The 12,130-nt window shown below is 39.3% G+C and overlaps 1 protein-coding gene and 1 pseudogene across 1 annotated transcript in view; one reads left to right on the top strand and one right to left on the bottom strand.

Annotated features, from left to right (window-relative positions):
- The window catches only part of LOC115032145, a 7,412-nt pseudogene extending 4,814 nt beyond the window's left edge, over positions 1-2,598 (top strand).
- Anks1b (ankyrin repeat and sterile alpha motif domain containing 1B) overlaps positions 1-12,130 on the bottom strand; it is a 1,052,697-nt gene that overhangs the window by 739,237 nt on the left and 301,330 nt on the right. The window lies entirely within an intron of this gene.

Genomic DNA, 12,130 nt, shown 5'->3' with positions numbered 1-12,130 from the left:
TCTCTCTCTCTCTCTCTCTCTCTCTCTCTCTCTCTCTCTCTCTCTCTCTCTCTGTGTGTGTGTGTGTAAGAAGTGGGGTAATTGGACTGTTGAAATATTTGTGAAATATTTGCTATTTCATATACTGACTGAGATCAAGGCAAGTCCTTTTTCATTTGGTTAGAATTTGATCAATTCTTTTCCTTTAAGGAGAGAATGTAGAAGAAGGAGGAGGAGGAGAAAGAAGAGGAGGAGGAGGAGGAAGAGGAAGAAGAAGAGGGGGAGGGGAGCAGAAGGAAGACGAAGAGGAAGAGAGGAGGAGAAGGAGGAAGTAAATTCCCAAATTTCCCTTCAGTTATTATATAGAATTTATCAACCAAAGACCAAAATAAATAAATAAATAAATAAATAAATGCCCCTTTTCTATGTTTGTATATGTCTGTTTCTTTTTTTTTTAATTGGGTATTTATTTCATTTACACTTCCAATGCTATCCCAAAAGTCCCCCACCCACTCCCCCATCCACCCACTCCCACTTCTTGGCCCTGTCGTTCCCCTGTACTGAGGCAGATAAAGTTTGCATGACCAATGGGCCTCTCTTTCCACTGATGGCCGACTAGGCCATTTTCTGATTCATACGCAGCTAGAGACACGAGCTCCAGGGGGATACTGGTTAGTTCATATTGTTGTTCTACCTATAGAATTGCAGATCCCTTTAGCTCCTTGGGTACTTTTATATGTCTCTTTCTATGTACACATATATATACATGCATATATACACATATGTATACATACACACAAATACATACAGAGATATATGTGGAGTCTTCTTTTTAATTAGATATTTTCTTCATTTATATTTCAAATGCTATCCCAAAAGTCCCCTATACCCTCCCCCTGTCTTGCTCCCCAACCTACCCACTCTCGCTTTGTGGCCCTGGCGTTCCCCTGTACTAGGGCACATAATGCGAAGAGTCTTCTTTGTAATCATATATACTGCTTTGCCTATATTCAATAAAATGACTTTTCCTCCTTTTTATTGTCTTACAAGGCCTCATTGCAAAATGTTACATGGATTAATTTTGCTAAAGATGGAATCTTTTTTCCTTTCAGAGATCAACCTGAAACTGAACTCAGAGGGATGCTAAAAACTGCCTGAACTTAGTAGTCAGAATGGGATGGGGGTGGGGGGCAGAATTCCCAAATCTTGTCAGGTAAAATGGGCAAAGTCATATTGAATGTCAGGAAGAAAATGGATGATTGACGTAATAGAGCTGTAGGCAGCTGGCACACACTGCCACTCATCCATGAATTTATAAGCAGTCACTTATTCCACCAGCTTGATGAAGACTTAAGGCAGAAAAGATACAATGGAACTGAAGTATAAGTCTATCAGCTGAAACAAAAGCAATTAATTGCTAGCATTCTTGAACATCTAATAATAAAAAGAAGAGGCCTCAGCCTCAGAACTGGCTGGGGTCATGCTACAGTGCTGTCTAGTCGCCTTTTTTCTTTTGAATCCTTTTCCCCTGTACTGAAGAACCTGTTGACTGACTCAGCTGGCCGGGTCAAATGGATACAGAAAATGTGGAACACTTACACAACGGAGTGCTACTCAGCTACTAAAAACAATGACTTCATGAACTTGTCAGGCAAATAGATGGAACTAGAAAATATCATCCTGAGTGAGATCATCAGACACTGGTGAGTTGGAGGTGTGAACTTGTTTGGCTCTCACTGCTTGCAGTGACACCAGAGACCTGGACACCAGTGACCTCCCTCAGAAGGGCCTCTCCTGCACATATGCTGTTATGCCTATTTTTGTTAAAATAATAGTCACACAGTATCACAAGGAATGCTTGATTTTCAAAATACCCAAATGTGGACCTCACCTTTAGCGTGACTAATTCATCTGTACAATGTCTGTCCCCAAGTTATATGACAGAGTCAAGCAGTTTATGCAGAGACCTTAACTGAAGGTGTTCAAAATACCTGCCCTGTGATTACCTGCAGTTCTCCAGGCCTGAATGGCTTCCCAGGCAAAGATGGACGTGACGGTGCCAAGGGAGAAAAGGGAGAACCAGGTCAAGGGCTCAGAGGCTTGCAAGGCCCTCCTGGAAAAGTAGGACCTGAAGGACCCCCGGGGAACCTGGGTCAAAAGGAGCAGTGGGACCGAAAGGAGACTGTGGGGACAGTGCAGAATTTGATACTAGCCCTACAATCAGAGCTGAGAGCCGTGAGAAAGTGAGTGCTCTTCTCTCTGAGTGAAAAAGTTGGAAAGAAGTATTTTGTGAGCAGTGTTAAAAAGATGAGCTTTGATAGAGTGAAGGCCCTGTGCTCCAAATTCCAGGGCTCTGTGACCACTCCCAGGAATGTTGAGGAAAACATGGCCATCCAGAAAGTGGCCAAAGTTATTGCCTAATTGGGCATAACAGATGAGAGGTTTGAAGACAGTTTTGAGGATCTGACAAAAAACAGAGTACACTACACTAATAGGAATGATGGGGAGCCCAACAACGCAGGCTTTGGGGAAGACTGTGTGGTGATCTTAGGAAATGGCAACTGGAATGATGTCCCCTGCTCTGATTCTTTTTTGGCAGTCTGTGAATTCTCTGACTGAGGGTGCTTGTTTCTTAGTCCTCCTTGATACTTTAGGGTACTATAGAAGTCCACAGTTTGTTTTGAAAAATAAAATATGGGAAAATATAAGCAATTCAACATTGGTTACCCAATGCATTCTCTTGTGAAGGTGTAGAAATACAGTGAGTTTAGTTTTCATTAAAAAAAAATAAAAAATAAAAAAAAGAGTGCTAGTTAGTTACAAAAAGGCAAGCTTTACAAGAATTCAATGCTCTAAAAAATTTCAAATCTCTACTAAAGCCCTAACCAATTGTCTTTGATCTAGTAAATATAGAAACATAAACAAATACTCAACTATACTGCAAGGTTTCAGGGAGTCTTGTATGCTGCTCTCAACAGAAGAACCAACAGTCTTCCTTGCTATGCTAGGCAGTAAAGAGCAGGTGATCTCTGCGAATGCATAGACTGTGTATACCAGTATTCAGGAGCTTGGCCAAACCAAGAGGAAAGGATACCTAGAAGAGATTTTGAAAACTGAAAGTGAAGTGTGTCTTCTTTATGAATAAGGAAAAGTATAAAGGGAAAAACATAAAGTCAGTTCCACCAGGAGAAAACGTGGCTAACACACATTTGGCATGAGATGATCCATTTTTAGCAAGGACAGACAGGCAGAATATAGTTAGGGAAGTAGGTGGATATTATCTTAAGGGTGCATGCGGTGTGGCAGATGGGATTGACTCCAACAAGGGAACATGACTCTTTCAGAGTGATGGCAGGTCAGAGATGTCCCAGTTGGGGATCAAGTTCCAGGAGATGCAAACTTGGGGAAATAAAAACAAAGGGGGAAGGGTAACCATACAAGCAGGAGAATGAAAGGACCTGGAATGCTACTGAGTTTTACCACTAACTGATTATCTTTTAGACTTAATGCAATGTACCTTTGGTGGTTTGAATATGCTTGGCCCATAGGACTTGGCACTGTTAAAAGGTGTGGTCCTATCAGAGGAAGTGTGTCACTGTGGAAGTGGGGCTTTGAGGTCACATATATATGTTCAAGTCTGGCCAGTGGAATCAGACCCTCCTCCTGGCTTCCTGTAAAAGACAGTCTCCTTCTTGCTGCCTTTGGATCAAGAAATAGAACTCTCAGCTCCTCTAGCCCCATGCCTGCCTGCATGCTATCATGCTTCTTGCATGATAATGGACTAAACCTCGGAAATGGTAAGGCAGCCCAAATTAAATGTTTGCTTTTCTAAGAGTTGTCTTGGTCATGGTGCCTCTACACAGCAATAAAACTCTAAGACAGTACTTTTTCACTAAATACATTTGTCGTGGTTGAATGAGAGCTTATGTGAAGTGAGCATGGGGAATCAGCTGCATAAGCAGAATTATGCTGACATCAAGTTCTTGTATTGAGAAAGAGCTCATGAAAACTGTTTGGTACTGCCAGATACTTTCCTAATTATTTTATCCATTTTGGCACTGTTATATAATATCCATAATAGATCACTTGTTTGGACTGAGCCCTGGCCATTAGACCCAACAGACCAAACAAAACAGTCACATAGTTGGTAGAAAGAACCAACCAACTTCTGCAAGTTGATCTCTGACCTCCATATGCACACCCTGTCATATGTACACACACCCACATGCAACACACACACACACACACACACACACACAGACAGACAGACAGACAGACAGACAGACACTAAATAAGGACAGATATCAGAAAGGATGGAAGAAAAGGCAGCCAAATCCCCAATGATAAGGAAACACTGTTGTTTGGCTGTTTACAAGAAATGGTAAGTTTGAAATGATCAATTCATTTTACATTCTTTTCTGCTTTTCTCAGTCCTCTTCTACTTATACAGCTAATTCCCTATGCTCACTTCATCTAAGTGCTCATCTTCCTTATAGAATGAAGTCTTGTCCAATACTAGAACTGCAGGTCAAAGTCTAAGGTCTTTACATTTTGTTGTAATTTTGTCTTATGATAGGTAAAAAAAAATCACCTTTCTTCTCTGGACAGATACCCATTTTTTATTTCATAAGAATGAAGCAAGAACATGGGGTCTCTATGTATGGTTGTGAGACCCCAGTGTAAAAGTAACTTCTGTTCTCCTGTTAAAATGATTGAAAGGGAGGCTTACTGCCTCCGTCTGCTAACCTAGGTCTAGTCCTGGAAGCTTCTAGCCCTTGTACAATCTAATCTAGGCCTAGAATGTACTCACCCTCTGAGACCTGCTGCTGAATATGTTTTCTCCTCTCGTTCTTTCTAATTTCTAGCAGGCTGGTTCAACTCAGCCATTCTCCTCTCCCTCTCAACTCCACTGTACAGCTCTCCATGAACTCTACTGTACTCCTGTTATGTACTCTTCCTCCTGAACTATCTGTCTCTCCATTAAGTAGCTTCTTTTCCCTCTTCTCTTGAGGGTTGGGCATATCCAATTCTGGCAAATCTTTCTCTGATTCATCACTTTTTCTGCCATTCAATTAGACATCACTTTCAAACATGGGTGCTTTCTTGTACAAACTAACTTTACCTTCATTGTTTGGGATTAAAGCTATGTGGAAAGGGCTGAGCAACACCCTAACTAGAGACAGGTTCAAATATCCTGTAACACACCAGGCCTTGAAAGATGAGTTCTCGCCTTAGAGCCAAGGCCAACCTATAGTGCAGACTGGAGGATGAGGCCACCGGAATGGAATCTGACTCTAATCTGGCCAAAGTCTCTCTACTGTGGCCCAAAATTACCTCTTAAGCTAGGAGGTAGGATGGGAGCTAAGGAAATGTGTACCAAAGAGGCTTTTATGTTCACATATCTAACACTTTAGTGTTAAATGTTTTTAAATTGAACCAAGAATTACTGAGTAAATGAATTATTCTCATGCTCAATGCATACAAACAAATCTGCTGCAAAGATGTTGTTAAGATATACTAAAATATCAAGTATGTTTTTATTTTTCACTTTCTATCTCCTAGAATTATATTCCAAACAAGTAGTTCTCCAGGATAGAAAAAGTGATGCTATGAGTTTTGTTATAGTGATAACTTCACATGAAATAAACAAGCAGTTGCAAATTATAAAAACAGAGCCTGTAAAAGCATTTGGTTTGGTTTGAAGTTGTAATTTTATGCCTGCCACTGACACTGCCCGATGCATCAGAGAACTAAAATAAAACTCACAGTTAATTGACAGGCATGGTAAACCTACAATAACAAAACTGTATTGAAATGATCAAATAAAAACATCAGATTGATTGACCTTCTGATTTAAGAATTTTCTGTAGTCCAAATAAGGCTCCTTACTCTCTTTTTTTTGTGTTTTCCTCATAAATGTTAGCATATAAAAAGATAAAAGCTTATCATTAGGACCCAAGATGTAGCTCAGTCAATAAACAGCTTGCTGTGAGCAGGCAGAAAGTCTTAGGTTCTATTCCCAGTACCGCATGAAATGGGGGTTGTTAATGCAAACGTGTAATCATCGCACAGAGGTGGAGGCAGGAATGTAAGAGGTCTAAGATCATCCTCAGGTACAAACTGGATTTAAGGCCAGCCAGAGTTGCGTATGTGCAGCAGTTTTTTTGTTGTTGCTGTTTTGTTTTGTTTTGTTTTGTTTTGTTTTGTTTGTTTTACCAGTTTTAGCTAAATAACTCTTCTAGAAGTCTAGCTAAGGGAGACTATCTCATTGGCAAAGAATCTCAAACTGAAATTGTTTTACCTAGTCCTTGGTGGTTCTTCATGGACGCCACTTTGCCCTTTCCTGTGCACCATTTTGTTTTCTGTTCCACAATGGTTTACCACAGAGAGGCTCAATATTTGTAAAAGGAAAATCACGGAAAGATAACATGGAGAAAGCCTGTGGAAGTGTTGTGGGTTTTGTTTGTTTTGAGGGAAGAGATAGAAACTATCCCTTATCCATCCTACAATATATCTCCCCATAATAATTCATGAAAATTTTATCATTAATGACATAATGATATGTGATCATGCACTGTCTTCCTTAAAAAACATAAATCTTGAAGGCCAGCATTAATGAAGTAACTCACTCATCAATGCTCTCCTAAGGTAACACTGAAGCCAGAGTGGAAGAAGGCAGTGATGGGCAAACGTGTGGAAAAGGTACTCCGGCAACCTAGTGCTTGCTGCCTTGTTTTTCCTAAATTTATTCATTCAATGACAATCACCCAACAGTTATTGACTCGCATACATTATAGGAATACAAGCATTCAATTATTATAAGTTCGAACAATCAGCACTCTGCAAACGTTATTATGTTTCTACTGTGTGCCAGATACCTAAATGTTGGCATGAGACTGTCTGGCCAGAAATGCAAACCCTAAAAAGATAATTACAAGATTCATACGTGCGATGATGGAGGCTTCTCCTGAGGACATATAACTAAGGCACACAAGAAGGAACTGGGGGTAGGGCTTGCAGGAGCTTGATACACTTCAAACAGCTGTTATTTCTTTCTCTCTTTTTGTTCCTTTACTACAATGGGTTTTCAGCTCAGAAAATAGATGCCAGATACCCATCTCCAAACAGAATGAAAAGAGTCTTTCAAATCAAGATATTATTGCACATAATTTTTACAAGAAATACTAATTGTTTGTTTGTTTGTTTGTTTGTTTGTTTGTTTGTTTGTTTGTTAGGGCAGGGTTTCACTATGTAGCCCTGGCTGGCCTGGAACTCACTATATAGACCAGGCTGGCCTCGAACTCATGAGAAAATCCTGGCTTCTACCTCTAGTTGTAAAATTTTAGTGATTGATTTTAGTGCAATGTGCATGGTGCCAACAGATATTTATTGTGGACCTACTAGTAAGAGGTGAAGTAAATTTTAAGAATGCTTCATAAAAATATGCTGAAAGCACAGGGCACAGTTACAGTCTGCCTTTTAAAATTCTGGGTCATGATGCCACAGAGTTGCATAACTGCATAGGAAAGTCATGAAAAATGTGACCTTAATTAAGGTTTCTGAATGCACAATTAAAAATTGATTCAAAATGTGTAATGATTCTAAAGTTCTCCTGGGAGCGCTCACTCGTGCGTTAGCTCGTAACTTGACCACAGCCTTGATTCTGAACCCACAGCATGTGCCTCTGCACATGTATGAAATTCTCAACTAATGAAAATGTTATGTTTTTAAAACTTAACTGTGGAGAATGTTGAGGATGTCTTATGTACTCCAATATTAAATATCATCTACTTTTTAATTCTTTATGCAAAAACAAAGAAGCCCATACATGTTATTAGAGTATATATTGGCTTCAGTGTTTAATAAATGATAAGATTATATGTGCAGTAAATAATTATTTTTAAATGATTTTTTCTGACTATTATCAGTAAATGGTTTTTGCATATATGATACACACACACATGCACACATGCACACATACACACACACACACATATATATACACACACACACACATATATATATATATATATATATATATATATATACACACACACACACACATATGTGACATATAGCACCATACAAAAACGTCTCAGTGAAAAGAGACTGCAGGCAGAAAAACTGTAGAAGCCCTGTACTGTACAGAATGCTATTTCTCAAGAATTTAAATCTCCCATATCTTTTATGTAACTGGGATGGATGAAATGGCCTCTGCTATTGCTGAAACTCCTGCTGCAATGATAGAGAACACTAAGTGGAAAAGGGTGATGATTGACTGACTCTGTGAATAGAGTGCTTGATGGACAAGCATGGGCACCTGAGTTTGGGTCTCTAGCACACATATAAAAAGCTGGGCATGACACCACATGCCTGAAATCCCAGCACTGGATGCCAGGAGGCTATTATGAGCTTATTGGCAGCCAGTCTAGCCAATCAGTGAGCTCTCTAGGTTCAGTGAAAGACCCTATACAAAATATTAATATTTAGAATATGTCAATGCACATGAAGGCCAACTCTCTGATTCATACAGCTGGGGTAATAAAAAAACTTTACATATACTCATTGCTTCGGATATTGTCCATAATCCTTCAGAATTCAAGTCCATTAAGAGAGCTGAGAGTAAACCAGAGCGAGGCGAAACATTAACACAGTTTCCAAAATAGCAGTTAGAAGCAGAAGACCAGGAAGTTGAACACTGGTTCCTGCCAACTTCCTTTCTGTTAAGCAGATGGTCTGTGAGATCTCAGTAAATAAATTATTGTTCATGAAAATGAAAAAAGATTGATAAATCAAGTTTAGATACAGTCACCTTTTCCCTTTCTTTTTCTTCTCTCATTCTTACACTGCTTAGTCTCTTTACTGAGCAAATATAAATACATACATACACACATTCATAATACATATATACATCCATACACATATATACATATATACATACATACATACATACATAGCACATATATACATGCATACACATATACATACATATGTACATATATAACACATGCATATACACACATGCATACAATCATATATACATATACCATACATACATATATACATACATACACACATACACACATATACATATATGCATACATATACACACAGGCATACATACATAACATATATATAATACATACATATATATGTGTGTACATGCATACACACATGCATGTATACATACATACACACTTACACACATAATTCATACATACACACATACATATATACATATAATACATACACACATATATTGTACAGTGCAAGTATGTACATGCATGTAATGCTACATTAAATGATGGCTAAATGGTGGCCAATTGAGTGTTGAAGGAAGAGTTTTGTATGCACAGTAAAGAGACTGAGTTTAGCAACAGAGACTAGATAAGAATAAATTTACCTAAAGAGAATGCAAAGGCTCTCATCGTTGGATTGTATAGTGCTGTGTCCATTGAGCTTCCTTGTGATATTCATGAAGTTCTCTAAGTGAATTCATTAAGATCTCAGAATCATCAAGCAAATAAGGACAAAAGTCTGGCCCCAGGACCTAGAGTGCTGGCTGACGACGCACAATCCTAGCTGTGCCATGTTTTTCTTGATCAGAATCCTGAAGTTATATATATGAATTCATATTTTCTATTAACACCATGAGTAAATTACTTTGCACACTCAGATCTAGGAATCCTCACCCAAACACTCAAGTAACAGCTTCTACCCTTAACTGCTAATCCCACAGGTCACAAAATTAAGTCATCATTGGACGTCCAACTCTCACCAGACTTCAGAATTCTCTACACAATAACTCCTGGTCGATGTGTGACTGTTTCCTGACACAGCAAGGCTGGAGGCAGAGAACTGTGGGGCCACCTTCAGTGAAGCAAACAAAACACTGAAAGCACATGGTCTCTGATTAGCTTCAATTTGATTCTGTCGCCACTTCTGCCATGCTTCTATTGTCAAGTCTGGTCATGTAAAATCACTTGCTATTTTCGACTGTATCATTAAACTGAGAAACTACTGTGCTGTCCATCAAATCTTCCCAGGAGCTGTAAGTCCCCTTCCTGCTACCCAGCTTGGTCACAGTGGTGTTCTGTAGTTCTCTGTCCTTATCAAAACACTTTTCACTCCAAATTACGATCTCAACCAAAAGGCAAGTTTGTCTACAGCAGGAGCTGAGCATTAGCATCCCATGTAGTCCCCTAGCTGGGGGCAGGGGCAGATTCTTAGGATATGTATATCAGGAAGTGGAGCGGTGGATTGTGGGAGTGATGGATGGTTGCTGTAGGCGCTCACAGGTGAGTCTGGTACTGACAGGAACATCTTCACAATGCCTTGGAGTGTCTTGAATTTGCATAAATATTTTTCTTTATAAAAGATGCTAGCATCAGCTGTTTGATCATACTAGTGAGAAAAGTTAAACACAGAGCCTACTTAAAACAAGGAACTTTATCTACCACATCAGATCAAACTCTACCTACTATATTACTTATTTTCTAAGTTAACCAAAGGTAGTAGCTATGAAAATACAAAGCAGAAAATTAGCACAGAATTCTATCAGTAAGAAATTTCTTTCAGGGAGGATTAGGATGAAATCATTAAAGTGGTTCATCATGCTTTCTTAATTTACCCATTATTATGTTGAAAATCAAAGCCAAGCATGGTAGGTAAGAACACCATCACTGAGAGATACCATCTGAGCTCAGTATAAATTCCTTAATGCAGCATCTACAAATCTTAAGGGCCTCTTAAAGCAGTTTTCAGGATGGCAACCACCTTTATCTAATCCTATGGTTGCCTAGTCCCTGTGAGCTTTAATTTTCTTTGTGGAGAATAGGAATACAGAATCAGGAGCCACATGGGTTTTGCAGGCCGGGCGGCCTCTACTGCAGCTACTCAACTCTACTGATAAAACAGAGAAACAGTCATAGGCACATATAACTGAAGGGAATATGGCTGTGTTCCAATAAATCTTTATTTACAAAAACAAGTAGCAGCAGATTTGGTTTGCAGGCCAATTTTTCTGATGACTGCTAAGTAGACAATTGCTGTTTTAACTGCCTAACGTCTCCTAACACTGCATTTGGCAAACAAGCTTTGCTTTTATATGCAGCATGACTGCTCTTCAATCACTGCCCATATAGTCAGAGGGAACTGACCCAGCCCAGTAGCAACAGGGTTTGTGATGCGGCTCAGGATAGTATTTATTCCTTTAAGTGGCTGCCAGTTATTTCTGCCATAGTGATAAGAAAAGTAATTAAGACACAGATAGGAGCAGAAACAGTTGAGTGAGAGACCAAAGTTGGGTTCATCTGAGACCCGAAGCCTGTGAATCCAAACATATCTGAGGCTAGACCAGCCGCAACAGAAGAAGATCCATTAAGTACATGCGTGACATCAAGAGCGGTCCTAAAGAAGAAAAGCAACTTACATGGGATGCCTATGAGACACTTTATATGATGTGGTTATATTTCTCAGTTGGTGGAGAAGAGTTAGAATATTAAAGAAGAATAGTACACCATGGGATGAATGTGAGTTAGAATTTTTTTGGGTTTTTTTTTCAAGCCACAAAATATTAAGTATTTAATTTCCATGTTGGCACTGAAAGCACCATGAAGTGCTATGAAGACAGAAATTAGTCCTACAATCAGAAGGAAAGACATTGAATAAATCATCCTGAATGTCCAAATAATATTCCCAATCTCCTTAAGTATGCCTTGGTAAACACCTGCAGACTCCAGGGTAAGAGATGGGGATGCAGTACCAAACGGCGCAGTGTAGTACTCTTCCTATACTCCCCTGAATCATGACTTTTCTGGAGTGCACATCTTAGATTACCCCAATTCAAGATAGAAACTGTCATTTTAGAAAAATCTCATCTTGACTAAGATTTGTGCAGAGCTCAAGTTGAAGATGCAAACCTGTCAATCTAGAAGGGGAACAGGCAGTGTCTTTGCCTTCTCGTTGTATCGCTTGGAGCTGGTCGGTGATTTGGAGCGATTAATTTCTCAAGAGTTTGTAAGCCTTCCAAAAGGAATCAACAATGAATCAAACAGCTATAGAAAAGCCATAGCTATGGGTCTTTTCAAGATTCATCCCTTTATATATCTTTCTGAGAACTCCGATGCTTGCTTGAGAAAATCTGAAAGAC

Source organism: Mus caroli, chromosome 10 (assembly GCF_900094665.2).
Source record: "Mus caroli chromosome 10, CAROLI_EIJ_v1.1, whole genome shotgun sequence".
NCBI classification, from domain to species: domain Eukaryota; kingdom Metazoa; phylum Chordata; class Mammalia; order Rodentia; family Muridae; genus Mus; species Mus caroli.
The sequence above is the reverse complement of the archived record's forward strand: the minus strand, read 5'-3'. Positions and strand labels throughout refer to the sequence as shown.